Source organism: Lissotriton helveticus, chromosome 11, assembly GCF_964261635.1.
Source record: "Lissotriton helveticus chromosome 11, aLisHel1.1, whole genome shotgun sequence".
Lineage (NCBI taxonomy): Eukaryota > Metazoa > Chordata > Amphibia > Caudata > Salamandridae > Lissotriton > Lissotriton helveticus.
Genome location: NC_136072.1, coordinates 350,012,563 through 350,027,479, shown reverse-complemented (window position 1 = coordinate 350,027,479; position 14,917 = coordinate 350,012,563).

Genomic DNA, 14,917 nt, shown 5'->3' with positions numbered 1-14,917 from the left:
TTCCCTGTTAAAGATGGTGGCCCTGCCGAGATTACTGTACTATTTCCGGACGCTCCCAATTTGGATACCTGGTTCCTTTTTCAAGCTCCTCAAATCTCAGATCACATCGTTCATCTGGGGAGCGGGACGATGCAGAGTAGCGCTGGCCACGCTCTCTCGCCCGAAGGATGAGGGGGGGCTGGCGGTGCCGGACTTCGAGCTCTATTACCTAGCGGCCCAATTGCAGATATTCACGCAGGAGGTTGCGAGGGTATTCCGAGGCCCAGAGGATGCAAACTTGCGGGGAACGCCCAGGCACGTCCTGGCGTTCATAACCCTCCAGCAGCGGTTGGACAGTCGGGACCTATCGCTGGAACAGCGCACATACCGGCAATGCTGGAATCGGACCCAGAAGAGGGCGGGCTCCAGACATCCCTACGCGCCTGAGATTCCACTGGCCATGCTGACGGCACTGCCACATGGCGGCGATTGGTCGAGTCTGCAGGAGTGGGAAGAGGCGGGAATTCAGGTGGTTGGGGACCTCTTTGAGAGTGGAACACTGCTCCCGTTCCGGGAGCTATCAGACCGCTTCGATATTTCGAGAGGGGGATTCCTGCTGCACGCAGCGGTAACCCGGGCGATGCATGCCCACTGGGGCACGGGCCTTGGGGAGCCCGAGACGGCAGCGGCTTGCCAATACGCCATGATGGCGGCGGGCACGGTGAAGGCAGTTACATGCCTGTATAACCGAATGGTTAGGGAGAATATCCCTTCTCTCGCGTCCCTGAAAGCTAAATGGGAGGCGGATCTGCACAAGGACATTCCGGACACGACCTGGGCACAACTTGTCCGCAGGGCTCGAAACAGCACAAGGAACGCCAGGTTCCAGCTGATACACTACTATGTGTTGCACAGGGCGTATATGACGCCAGGTAGAATAAGGCGGTATTTTGGAGACGACACAGCAGCCTGCCCCCGGTGCCCGGAAGAGGGAGCTGAGTTAGTACACATGCTATGGGCGTGCCCGCTCCTGCAGGACTTTTGGCAAGAAGTGGGGGAAGTACTGAATGAGGTGACGGAACGATCGCTAGAGTATGGTCCGGCCGAATGCCTGTTGCACTGGTTCCCCCACACTCCCAAAAATAAGCTCACGAGTAGGTTCATCGACATGGGGCTGATGATAGCGAAGAGAGAGATTACCAGGAATTGGAAGGCGCGGCTGGGGCCTACTCCACGGAGGTGGCGGCAGGAGTTTCTGAAATGGGCCTCGGCGGACAGCACGCATAGATACCAGGTAGCGCGCAGGACCCCTAGCCAGACAGCAGCTGACACCGCGACAGCATGGGAAGTAATGGTGCAGGCGCTCAGGGACAGCGAGGCTGACGCACAGGAGGAACCTCCCAGAGGAGAGGGCACGGAGGGAGAGAGTTGAGGCCCCAGGAACGGCAGGGATACGGGGAACATGAGGCTAGCATCCCAGGGTTAGTATTAACGAAGCCTTAGGCGGGGGATGGTGTGCGGGTCGGGGTGAGAGGGGGGGGGGTGTTTAGGGGGGGAGTTGGGGTTCAGCGTGTAGTTTGGTAGGATAATAAAAGTAGGCATACACTTAATCCGGACACTAACCACTCCTCTCTACGGAACGTCAGGCATGGAAGTGCAGATACTTTACCGCCGCCCAACCCCCGGGTTGTGGGCCGGAAGGCTGTGTAATGATTGACGAAATGTACTGTATATCTGCTGACATTTAAGTTGCTACTGCTATTCGTTTATTGGCCTGTACAGGTATGTCTACAATAAAAATTATTTAAAAAAAAAAAAATAGGTGGTGCATGGGCATTCCCATACAACAACCCATGGTGTTTGATGCAAAACCCTACTTCTAAAAAAAGTAAACAGGTTTTTGCATCAAAACATAATGCCCATTTCAAATAGGTGCTATCAAGGAGAAATGCTTTCATTTCTCTCTCCTTTTCCGACTTTGCATGTGTGCTGCACTGTAGAGGACACATAATAAGTTGGAACATTTAAAGCCTGATTGCGCGCTCGGTGTCTGTTAGCAGTCCAACCACAGCCGTACTGTGGGACCACCCACAGTATTATGACTTTGGCGTTTGGACCACCACATGACCAATTTCCCTGGTGTTCGTGCAGTGATCAGAGGCAGAAATATGCAGTTGGTGCTGCAGTGGCATATTTCGAGTTGCCTCACCAACACCCTTTTCATGGCGGTGAGCCCGGCATGAAAAGGGTGGCATTGAGACAACTAAGGGGGATCGGGACCTGCTTCCTCAGGGCCCAGGAGGTAATGCGGGTGCACATGTAGTGCCCCCCTCGATTTGCATCCTCAGTTCCTGCACAGTGTGGCATGTATGCCACACCGTGCAGGAGGGTGCAGGCAGTGTTCTGAGAGCAGCAGTATGCATGGTAGGCTCTTCCAAGAGCCTACCAGATCACTGCTGTCAGACCCCTGCAGGACCACCCGCCAGACCAGGAATAAACTCCTGATCCGGCAGGTGGTTGCACCATGTTTTTGGTGGTCCTACAGTGGACGGTGCAACGGGGCCACAAAACCTGTAATCAGGCCCTTAGTATTAGTCTAAACATTGTACTTTGCACTGGAAGTATATAGTTCTTGCACTATGGTGTGAAGGTGTTTGCGTGGCGCATGGCTGCCTGATTGTGGGGAGAGGAGAGTGCCATATCTTTGTAAAAATGGTGCTCTCCTGCTCTTTCCTAAAAGAGTTACCGCCTCATTTACAAGGCTCCTGCGCCACTGTAACTTCCCTTTTAATGACGCTCTGGCAGTGCACAGTGCAGTGCCATATCTACAAGGTCCTGCTAAGGCACCCTGCATGGCTTTTCTTGGCCTTGTAGATATGGTGTGAGGCAACACAGCGCAAGTCGCTATGTTGTCTCACACTGCGATATAGTCGGTGGTTCCACATAACACCCATGGCATTTGACACATTCCCAGATTTCCAACATTCTGTAAACCTGGGAATGCATCAAAAAGCCTATGCCTTCCTAAGAGAGCCGTACAGGAGGCGTAATGAGGAGAAATAACTTTATTTCTCCTTGTTTTTCCTCCTTCTATGTGTGCTGCATTCAGCAGCACATACAGAGAATGAAATCACCTCCATTGATTGTTTTTGTGCAGGAAGCTGTCCTTTCCTGCACAAAATCAATCTTCCCTACAATACAGACATCATTTCACCATGGTGCAAGGGTGCCTGCATTGGCACATGGCAGTCAATTGAGTACCAGTGCAGGGAAAGAGTACAGGAATGCACTGTATCTTATAGATACGGCACATTCCTGCCCCTTTCTTTTGCCATACAGCAGAGCAGCAGGAAGGCTTGCAGAGCTTTCCTATGGCAAAATATTGTAAATAAGGCCCTCAATGTACCGAAGCATCAAAGTTCACTAATGTGTCAAAATATGTGAAAGCTCCCATTGGAATAGGTATATTGTGTCAAATGTGTAAGACTTCAAGTCATCACAGAACTTTTGTCAGTTTAGAATTAGATTGTCCTTTATTGACTGAGTAAAATCAAGACCTGTTTACAGTGCACCCTCACTTTTTGTCCACATTTTGACCACTAGATGCTGGTTTGCTAACGCTGACTATGCTCCGGGCTCTGCTAACCAGACCCAGGGCCTGAGCTCTGTGTTAAAGATGAATGGTAATTTGGTATAATTATAGTTGGGTATGACAGATCTTGTAAGTTACAAGTAGATAATAAGACAAGGGGATTCAAACTACCTATAAGCACCGAGTATATAATCGGGCAGGGAGGTTTAGAGGCCCAGTAGATTTCCTGCACTGGAGTGGCACTACTGTGGTGCCTAATGTCATTGTAAAAGCCAGTCCTACATTGCTGGCTACTATTAAATTAAAATTATATGCAAATTTTACTTTGGATTTAAAGGTACATGTAAAGTGTTAGTCAACCTTATTGTTTCATATACGTCATCCCTAAGGTCTCCCCTAGGTGCTCCAGGGGTAGGCTGCCTTGTAACTCTAAGCAGTGACATTATAACTTATGTTTTATAAGCCCTGGTGAGGGTCAAACTGCCAATTCCATTTCCCCATTGGAGTGAATGGCTCCATAGGGTGACATTGTAATATTTAATGTAAAATAAATATTGATAGGAGCCATCTAAAAATAAACTTGAGGGTATCAAATTAATAGTTGAGATAAATCCAACAATTTGCCACTCTTAGATTTTGTAACTACTATTCCAAAAAACAAGGTATTAAACTTTCTTTTCAAAGAGCCAAAATCTAGTTTTCCAGTGCCCTCTCCTGATTGGCACGCCGTTCCCAGGCTGAGCCAGGTTTGCTTGATGAGGTGTGAGGTGTCCTGTCAGAGTAGACAATGGATTTCCTGTGGGTGGAGAACTTTGGCTGCGGAAGCCAAAAAACAGGAAGGGACGGTCTGAAAAGGGAGAATGACACCTTAGGACAGCACAGGCTGACCTTCAAGTCCTGCACCCCCAGGTCACACAAAATCCTCAGTAATTAAATTAAGGAGAAGGGTGGTAGGGCAGTGTTAGTACAACTTAGCCACACAAGTAGGTTGGCTTAGTCTGAATCAGCGCCTCTGGAGAGATATCCTCGATGTTGGATTTTGAGACAATGATGCTTTCTGGGCCAAAAATATGCCGCACCTGGGTGGCACCCTGCATCCCATTGGTGAGGTGTGCCCTCCCCACCTTGATGCCAGAAACTGTGAATAAATATGGAGGAGCTGCATAGCTCTTAAGATCTGCTGCCAGAAGAGACAAGAAGAAGAAGGACTGACCTGCTGACTCCCTGGTCTGCACCAAGAGCACTGTCATGGACGGCACCTGCTACACACTGTGGAACTCAGCATCAGAGGACCTTTGCCTGGCTCTGAAAGTCTAAGGAGTGGACTTCCTGCAAGCTACAGGTTAACAGAGCCCACCTGCATCATCTCCACCGAGAGTCCCCATTCTGGAGTGCGTCCAGTGGACTTTTAAGGATTTTGCCAGGTTCATTGTGGGAATTGTAGTCTAGACTTACCAAGGACCATCTAGGAGAGTACAGACCCTTGGATTTGTGTTTTGTACAATTTAAACCCCACAAGAGAAACTTCAGGAGGAAGTTCCAGAAGCATGGAGAAGTTTGGAGCAGCTTTTGGAAAAAGCTCCATAAGGTGACCGACCCAACATCAAGAGTCAAGCTGGCAACCTTCAACCATGACGCGTCCTGGATTTCAGGTTTGTCCCTCTGAAAACTCCGGAGCTCCAGACTTCCCGATTTGACTGGGGTCTCTCAGAAAGTCAAGCCGGTGAACCCACACCTAATCTGGCCTGACGAAGCGCTTTGCTTTACGTTGAGGGAAAAAGCTCCAGAAAAACAATTAAGTGTGAAGATAAAATTTTGACTGAGGCCTCCCGCTTAGTCTATAATACCAGGACTCCATCACGGTTGGCCTCAAACATTGACTTTGTCCTGGTCAAGTGCAACCAGATGTCCCAAAGTGGTGCTATAAGTTTTTAAGCACTAGAAAGTGTTTACTCTTTCAAAAATCATATCTCCGGTTCCCTACATTGTTTTTTGTCGTTTTGGTGTCTATTTGTTCATAAAAATATAATCTATTGTCATAAATTGGAGTTGTATTTTTATTGTGTGTTGTGTCTTCTGTATTTAATGTACTGGTGTTTTTAAATGCTTTACACAGATGTCTCCTAAGTTAAGCCTGCCTGCTTGTTGGTAGCTACCAAGAGTTGAGCAAGGGATTAATGTATTGTGTCCCTAACTGAATCTTTTATTGTGTTTGTTGTGGCCTTATTACTAGTGGTAAGTCACTACTAATAATCAACTTTCTAATATTGACCTTTTAAAAGTGGGCTGTTTAGTGAGTGTTTTGGTCTTGCTCACTACCACAGGTGGTTTATAAAGACTCTTCATAAAAACGTACTCATTTAAATATGAACTTTTACAGATTTGACACAATGGTGATTCTTGACCCTCCTGTACAGTACTAATTGTGTTTTACGTATTTCCCATATTTCTACTTGTGGAGGGGATAGGGCATTCCTCATATTAAACAATCAGGCTTGCTGACCTACTAGGTGGCACTTCTATTTCATTTAATACTGTGTTAAAGAAGATGGTGCACTCTCTGATGCAGCACACACTGAGCAAATGTACAACACATTACAATGACTGAGCATGCGCTGCCTGTCATTCACTAGGCCAGATTTATCAAAATCGCTCCAGCGCAGCATCTAACAATGCTGTGCTGCATTGCGTGATAAGGAGAAAGCAGGAGAGCACCATATCTGCAGAAATATAGCTCTAATCCCGTCTCCCTAGCGCTGACGCTGAATTTTGCTGTTGAGCGGTACACACACACATCTTTGGACCATAGTGCAAGGGTGTGTGCATGAGTCCAGCATAGGGGCCACATTTACAATATTTTGCGACAGGGTAGTGTTGCAAGTTTTCCTGCTGCGATGCCCTATGGCAAAAGAAAAGGGCAGGAATGCACCATATCCATAACATTTGGTGGATTTCTGTCCTTTCTTCTTGTGCTGGTGCGCAAAGGGCTGCCTTGCGCCAACGCAGACACTCTTGCAACATGATGCAAGGGTGTCTGTGTTGTAGGGGTGATTTTTTTTGTCCAGGAAGGGACACCTTCCTGCCCAAAAACAATCAATGGAGGTGATTTCCTCTTTCTATGTGTGCGTCTGAAGGCAGCACGCATAGAAAAAGGAAAAACTAGGAGAAATAATATTATTTTCCATTCTCCACAATGCCACCCCTGGAGAAGCATAGGCTTTTGACAGATTCTCAGGTTTACAGCTTGTTGTACATCTGAGAAAGTGTCATATGCATTGGGTGTTACATGGGAACACCCAATGCAACAGCCATGGCACCCCTCCCGATCGTAGTGTGAGGCAACGCAGCAACTTGAGCTGAGTTGCCTCACTCCATATCTACAAGGCCATGAAACGCGACACAGGGTGGCTTAATGTGGCCTTATAGATATGTGCTGTACAGTGCAGCACACATGCAAAGTCAGAAAAGAAAGGAGAAATAAAAACATTTCTCCTCTTAATGCCTGCTTTCAAACGGTGCCCATGTGACACCCTGTTGACAATCGGTAACACGAAGCAGTGCTTCACGCTACTTTGTGTTACTTTTAGGCAATTTCCAATGTTAACTAAGTTTTGCGCTGGAAAGCAAATAAAAAATATATTTATTTTGTGTGCTGCAAACATAGTGCAAAATGTTGGTACATTTGGCTCACCATTGATAACTAAACTGCTTTTGAACCGCTCAAGCTATAAGTGACTTATGTGGTCTGTGTTCCTTTTTTAGGTCTCGCCTGCCAATGCGCTTGCGCATTCGAGCTGGTGAGAGATATAGGGGCTTATCCAGAGTTTAACCAAACTGGCGATTTGATGCTGTGCCCGTGCGCTTTTAGGCCAATGCGCAAGCGCATTGAGCTAAAATGCGCGTGCACAGCATCAAAGCCATCTGCTTCCCTCCCACAGCTTCCCCCAGCCTGCGGTCTGCCCTCAGGCATTTCTCCTCCCCTAATTATTCACGGCCGCCGGCCGTACTTTCCCTTTGACGGCCGCCAGGCCGTCTCTTGCGTTTCTCCTCCCCCCTCCCAGTGTACTTTTATTTTTTTTAACTTGTTTTAAGTTGCCTCGTGTTCATTATTTTAATCATGAAGCCCATGTCTGATTTTTTAATCGCCCAGCTACTGGACTCCTAACGTTCACTGAGACCAGTGTTTTGTCTGTGAGGCTAGTTTATTTTGAATATGTGTATAACGTTTTTTTTGCCGCTTGATATTCCCGTGCTTTCCTGTGCTGGAAGCGCCCGGCCTTCTCTAAGCGTGGCTGTTTAAGTATCATTCGATAATCCTAGTAGGGCTCTTGCTGTTCTGGTTTTTGAATCTTTAGCTGTTTGAACAATCCCGGCTGTTTCCAAATTATATCGGTCAGCTTTCTACCCATCTGTTATATACATTTCGACCGTGGAATTCTATCCTAACATCCTGCCCACAATATCTTTTCTGATAGGCTATACAAATAACTCTAGCAAATTGGAAAACACAAACAAGTCTCACCTCCATGCGGAGTTTGTCTAGCCTTCCAGCTTCATGAGGTTGCTACGACATTTTGTCCTTATAGCATTTGCTGCTGCCAGGGATTGGAGTGTGGAATGGAGTCGTTTGCATGTGGCCTTACAGAGCAGTCAACAACCCTTGGCACTTTTCTACACATACTATAATATCTGTTGTTGTGCGTATGCTGCAGTGTTCCTGTGTTTGTATGCAGTTGTGTGCACGCTAGGCCATGTGGGGAGCTTCCGACGGCAGCCGAGTGGCTGGTTGCTAGCTTTTAAAGCTCATCTGCTGTGGTCTGACTTTTCTGCACCTTTGGATCCTGAAGCGGCGTTCATGGCAGTAGGCAGCTTCTCTGATCATCTGCCGCCTTATCTTTCCTTTCCGTTGCTGCTTCTATATATCTGGCTTTCCCCCTCCCTCCTCGCGATAGTAGCCCTCCCCCCACCCTCCGAGCACAAACGCAGCTGTGGGTTTCTCAGTACACGTAGGAGAGCTGACACCCAGACCCTCTCAAAAGTGTAGCTGACCTCGAACCACTACCAGTATGGCTGCACTTAAATGCTCCTACTTTGAAGTGACTCAAAAAATATCAACGTAATATGAATGCGGAGTCCGGATGATTGGTATGCTACTGCTAGTCCATACCAGCAAGCAGATTTGTCCGTGTATGAAGAAAGAAAGGCTTTCATCTCGCTTGCTCTCCTAAGCGTGCGATTCAACGCTCCACCCCTTCCCCACCACAGAGCGCGTCTCGCCGCCGCTTCAGTCCTATTGCCTGTTTCAGATTCACTTGCCTGGTGACTGATTTCCTTGTCCCACAAAATATGCTCCACAGCTATCAGCCTGTCACAGGGGGTCTGACATGAGACTGCTCTTCTTGTCTCACCCAGCCTTTCAGTTGTATGTGTGGCATGTAGTGACTCTGCTCCAGCCCCACTGACCTCTCAAAAATGCACATCACGTGACTCAATTCCACCCAGCCCTCCTGGCCCTTCAGAAGTGTGCTTTGCGTGATTGAAACTGCCCTATCCCTCTTGTTTCTTTAAAGTGCGAGGCAGTTCTGGAAACAATCCATTTCAGCAGAGGGCTTGTTATGTAGACTCTGCCTTTTCTCAGTGACTACCCGGCTCTGGCAGCGATATGGCGCAGTTCCGGGGAGTAGAGGAGCTTGAGGCTGCTTGCCTTGCACAGACAAACAGATAGTTTTGTAAATGCCATGCTGCTGGACACCAGATTGTTTTTACTACTCCGGTTTAAGTCTGAAGACAATCTGCATAAATATTTGCAGGCAGGAGTGGGACTGAACTTAGCACAACTTCACTCAAGGTGTCATTTTACTTACAAACAGGCACATTCCATTGTTTTCTGTTTTGATAGTCTGTTGTTTGCACACTGTTATCCCCCCCCCCCGAGGGAAACATTTGCTCATCAGCCAGAACTGGCATTTTAATTTGGAAGAGGCGTCTGTGGCACTGTGCTGTGCACACATTTCATTGTTTATAGTTTTACTGTACCCTAGGGCAGAACCCCATTAGCTCTTGTGCACTAAAAACATATTGCCTACGGTTGCTAAACTGTAGAGATTGCCTCCCGTTGCAAAATTATATTTTTATATACTGCTAGGCTTAAAAAAAACATGGAAGGCAGTGTTTTGTTTGCATGAATAATGCTTTTTCCAAATCAGTTACCGAAATCCCCCATTGTTTTAAAGCTTCCGCCCATCCCTGCAGGTTTAATAAGTAGACTCCATTATGTTTGCCAATACATTGTCACGACATCTTGCTGAAATGTATGTCTTCATTTCCCCCACTACCCCCCTCACCTGCACACTTCCTTTGTCCTACATCATCAAAAAACCTTAGGGCGCGAAATGTAGTGAGGAGAGTCCCTCTACCCTCTCTCCCTTTTCCTCTCTCCCTTTCCCTCACTTTCTCTCCCTCTCTCCCTTTCCCTCTCTTCCCTCTCCTCTCCTCTCCCCGTCTACGTCTCTCTCTCCTCTCTCCCCCTCTCTCTCTCCTCTCTCTCCCTCTCTTTACCCTCTCCCTCTCCCTGCTCTCCTTTTTCTCCCGCTCCCCATCTCCCACTCAGCACCACCACAGCATCACTCAACATCACCACAGCATCACTCAGCACCACCACAGCACCACTCAGCACCACCACAGCACCACTCAGCACCACCACCGCATCACCACAGCATCACTCAGCACCACCACAGCATTACTCAGCACCACCACAGCACCACTCAGTGCCACCACAGAACCACCACAGCGCCACACTGAACGACCACAGTACCACTCTGCACCACCACAGCACCACAACAGCATCACTCAGCATCACCACATCATCACTCAGCGCCACCCCAGCATCACTCAGCACCAACACATTATCACTCAGCACCACCACATTAACACTCAGCTCCACCGCAGCATCACTCAGCACCACCACAGCACCACTCAACACCACCCCAGCATCACTCAGCACCACCACAGCATCACTCAGCACAACTACAGCATCACTCAGCGCAACCACAGCATCACTCAGCGCAACCACATCATCACTCAACACCACCACAGCATCACTGGTTCAAATATGTTCTTTCAATGTTTCAAGCTGTTTTCAAGCTTTCAAGCTTTATTACAAATCACAAAAAGATGTTAATATTTCACTTTTGTTCTTGGATTTTCGCCACAATAAAAAACACTGAACATTATCTTCACAAAAGTTATTTACAAAACTTAAAGCTATTGACATTACACATTAAATTAATTATTTAAGTATTAATTATTTAAAAAAATTAAAAGCCATTGTAATTTGTAATATCAATATATCTAAGTCACGTAAATACAAAACATGTTGCATTACAAATGCTATAGGTGTCACATTTGCGAAAGTTATAACTATTGGCATTGTAAATGACAAAGCTATTAATTTAGCTATTTTCAAAAACAACACATAAATAAAAAAAAAGTAATTTATAAGACCAATAGCTCAAACTTTCCTAATGCGAGACCTATTGCATTTCCAATGCTTGTTTATTAGAACCGTGACTCTGTTCAAATACCGCCCTGATGATGACACAGTCGATTCTCTGACACATGAGGTGGGGAAGTCAGCATCCCTACAAAACTGACTCAATTCTCCTCGACTGCACTGTAAGCTATCCATGTTCCTACTGATCAGAACAGTTGGTCTTCTATGTATATGTGTTATATTTGGTGAGTTTTACATTGTATATATAATAATGTTCTTAGCACTTTGTCACTTAACGTTACACCACTTTCACAATGACTTGATTGTGCACTTTAACCATGCTTTTGATAGTTTGGCATATCGTTTGATGCAAAAAATCCAATGGATATCCTGTGTTTCAACATATAACGAACACATAAAAATTAGGAACACAAACAGCACTCATATGTTCTTTGTTGTCTGCTTCTGAGAGGCTTGTCTGACAGCTTGCAATTTTTTAACTTTTCAAATGAAAAACTCTTTTCTCTAAACTTATACCAAGTGCCATTTGGGTTTTTGTTGCTACCTGTTTTTGACTACCATAGCCGATTAGTGCCAGGTGCTCCACCTGGCCTGAATCCTACAATCAATGTTTATTTCAGTTATAGGGCAGGTACTTAGCAAATCATTAACACTTTGAAGTATGCAGTATGTTAAGGCACTAGCTTTGTTTTAGAGATAACTCATATACACCATCTATGTATATTGTTATCAGGGTTGGAACTGATACAATTTTTAGCTTATTAATGTACCATCAACATTGCTAGCGATCTTTTTAAGGCATATTGTATAAAGATCAACCCATATATTTTCCGTCTCATCTAGTTATGCTTAGCATTTCAAACCCCCTTTTTGTACTTCACAGCAGGTTACATTTTTCAAACTGGTCTAGCATTTATGGAATTTTAGCAATTTTGCCCTTCTGCATTGTCACCCAGATTTTTCCCTTTTTCTGGATCCTATTTGTGCATGTGTTTGCACCATGTGTACTGTGACACTGCTATTAAGTTCCACAGCTCCTCTGACCTTATAATATTATTGGTAAAATCTGTTTCATCCAACTGGTGTATGATTTTTCAAGTATGGCTCCAGTCAATGGGGCAGAAATTGCACCCATGGCTTAGGAGCAATGTCATTTATGAGCTGCAATGTGTATTACACCTCCCACACAGTGGAAGCTAGTGTATTTTAAAAAAGGTGAGGCAGAAAGCGTTGAGTTCAATATAAATTGTGAGCAAGCTGGAATTGAATCACCCCTCTCCTTGCAATCTCACAGACACAGTGCTCATTCTAAACTCACACAGACACACCAGTCAACCGGAACTCACAAGCACACCACTCAACCTGTACTCACACAGACACATACTCAACCTGCACTCACACAGATACATCAATCTCTCTTCACTTATCAAGTGCATTCACACCACTCACCCTTCCTTCACTCATGAAGTCATTCTGCTTATCCAGTGTACTCATACAGTCACACAACTGCCTCTGCGCTCACACAGACAGACCATTCACTGTTGTATGTGGCCGATACACACCCAATGACAGAGATCAGTCTCCCTGCTTTTGTGGCAGTCTCTCAAGTCAGCCAATCTGCCTAGCTAGCCCCCAAGAGCATTTAGTAAAAAAAGCATACTAGGTGTCCACGGTTCTGAAGAATTCTGGCAGTTGTAGCCCTTACATGACCTATAGCACACAGGCAGGTCTCTCGAATTTCAGGACAGTCTCCCAAATGAACCTGTCTGATTACTCTGATCCTGAGAAAGCCTATAAAAATCAAACCCGGTCTCCCTGACTTTAAAATGGGTGCAGCATCTACACAACCCACAAAACATACCTGGTCTCCTGGATCACAAGCCAGTCTCCAAAGATAGCCTGTATTCCCAGTCCGTCCCTGAATTAACCCAAAGCATGCAACCAGCAAGCTGTGGTATGTTTATCTCCACAGACGAACTGCAGTACCTAAACTTTGAAAAAAAACACTAAGGCCTGATTTTGATGTCGGTCTGAAAGCCTCCGACTACACCGACATCTTCGGTTTCAATTCTGACCGCCGTATTACAAATACGGGGGTTGGAATGGAAAGCGGTCAGTCATTCCGTCTGGCTTCCAACGTGCTCAAGGAGCACATTGGCCAGTGAGAATTGGCACATAATCCCTTAAGGATGATTTTTCTGCCATCTGGATTGAATGTTTGGTTTCCCGCAGGCTTTTCATGTCAGGTTTCCAACATGAAAAGCCCGTCAGAAAGCAACTTTGGGGCCCCTAGCAGGGCCCCCTTGCAACAGCAGCCTCTGGTTGGGGACCTGGGGTGCACATATGGTGACACACTCCAGCAATGCGTCACTTTTGCGCTTACGGATACGTCAGAAATACTGACGTATCTGTAACTCCTTGCGACATGATGCGTCATACATTAAATATTACGTATCAGGAATGTCGCAAGGAGTGCGCACTGAGAAGTGAAAGCAGCGATGCGTCATTTCTCATAAATGAGGCCCCAGGAACGAAACTACCATGTTTAACCTCTGCGAGTCTGAGCAGTAAAACTCCACAGAAAATGCTAAATAACTGCCTTCTGATCCGGTGTAAATGGCGATGTTCTCAATATCCATGTTCAATGCAGTGGTCCCCTGAGAGAGGTACAGGGCAAGCCCACTATTCGGGACACCTCATACCGAGTATTCCAGACCAAGGTCCACAAGCTACTATCCAATAAGAAGCCAGAATAGGGTTGTCAGTACCTAGGTACACCGTTATTACTATTCTGACTTTTGGTAGGGTAGGAGAGCGTCTGATTGACAAGTCCTGAAGCTCCACTATCTGACATGCTGTACTGTGTGAGGGTAGTGCAGCATGTTTGATATGTATAATGTCTTTTGGAGGCAGTGCTCTAACAACCACCGCCTGACAAATGCGCAATACAGGAAGTCGAGCCCTCGCCTGATTGCAAGGTAATATTACAACTTTTAAATGCAAACAAACAATCTCTGAGATAATTTGTTTTTATGAAAAAACTGTAACCTGCCAACCAATTAGTGCCAGATTGAGCTGGTGGGTCGACACCCTGATGGCCACGTATGGGCGAACTGCCCATGTACCCACATATATGACAAAAATAAATGTCTGCCAGGGGCACTACTGTGCTGTAGCTAGGCTGCAGTTTAAGGGTACTGTAGTAACACATGGCAAGGAAAAGTGCATTTGTCATCTAGGAAGACCTATTGTGATAAGCCACCCCTAAATTCTACCTTGTAAAGCAAAAAAGGCAGGGTGACTAATATATAAAAACAATTGGCACACTACATATTTCAAAAGTGTGCCCTCACAGTGACAGAATGCATAAAAGCTATTTGACTGTCTATGTCCAGCTAAATTTCTCATTGAATTTACATGAAATCATGGGTCCGTGCCCACTGTGCCACTAGAACCAAGTTACACCTGACTACACAGGACTTAGCCTGGCAGTTTGAGCTGGACTGTTTCTACTGGGGCAGGGTCAAAACTGTTGTACATATGGCTGGGTCTAAACTGAAGTGGCATGGTGGACAAACGAATGATGGGTTGGAATGCTACCCAAAGTGATTTCAAGTGCTGACTTGTTGCAATCATTATTCCCAGCACCTTTTATGTGTTTGATGTACCGCCCTTAGTGGTAAGGGTATGACCTGGACGGTGTTCCAGTGCTCACTGTGCCACTGTCACCAATATACACCCAACTGGCTAGCCTCATTCAGGGCGAAACCCATTTTAGGTTGCTTGTGTGCTGATTCAGAGAGGGCCTGGCTTGGCAGTTTGGGCTGCACTGT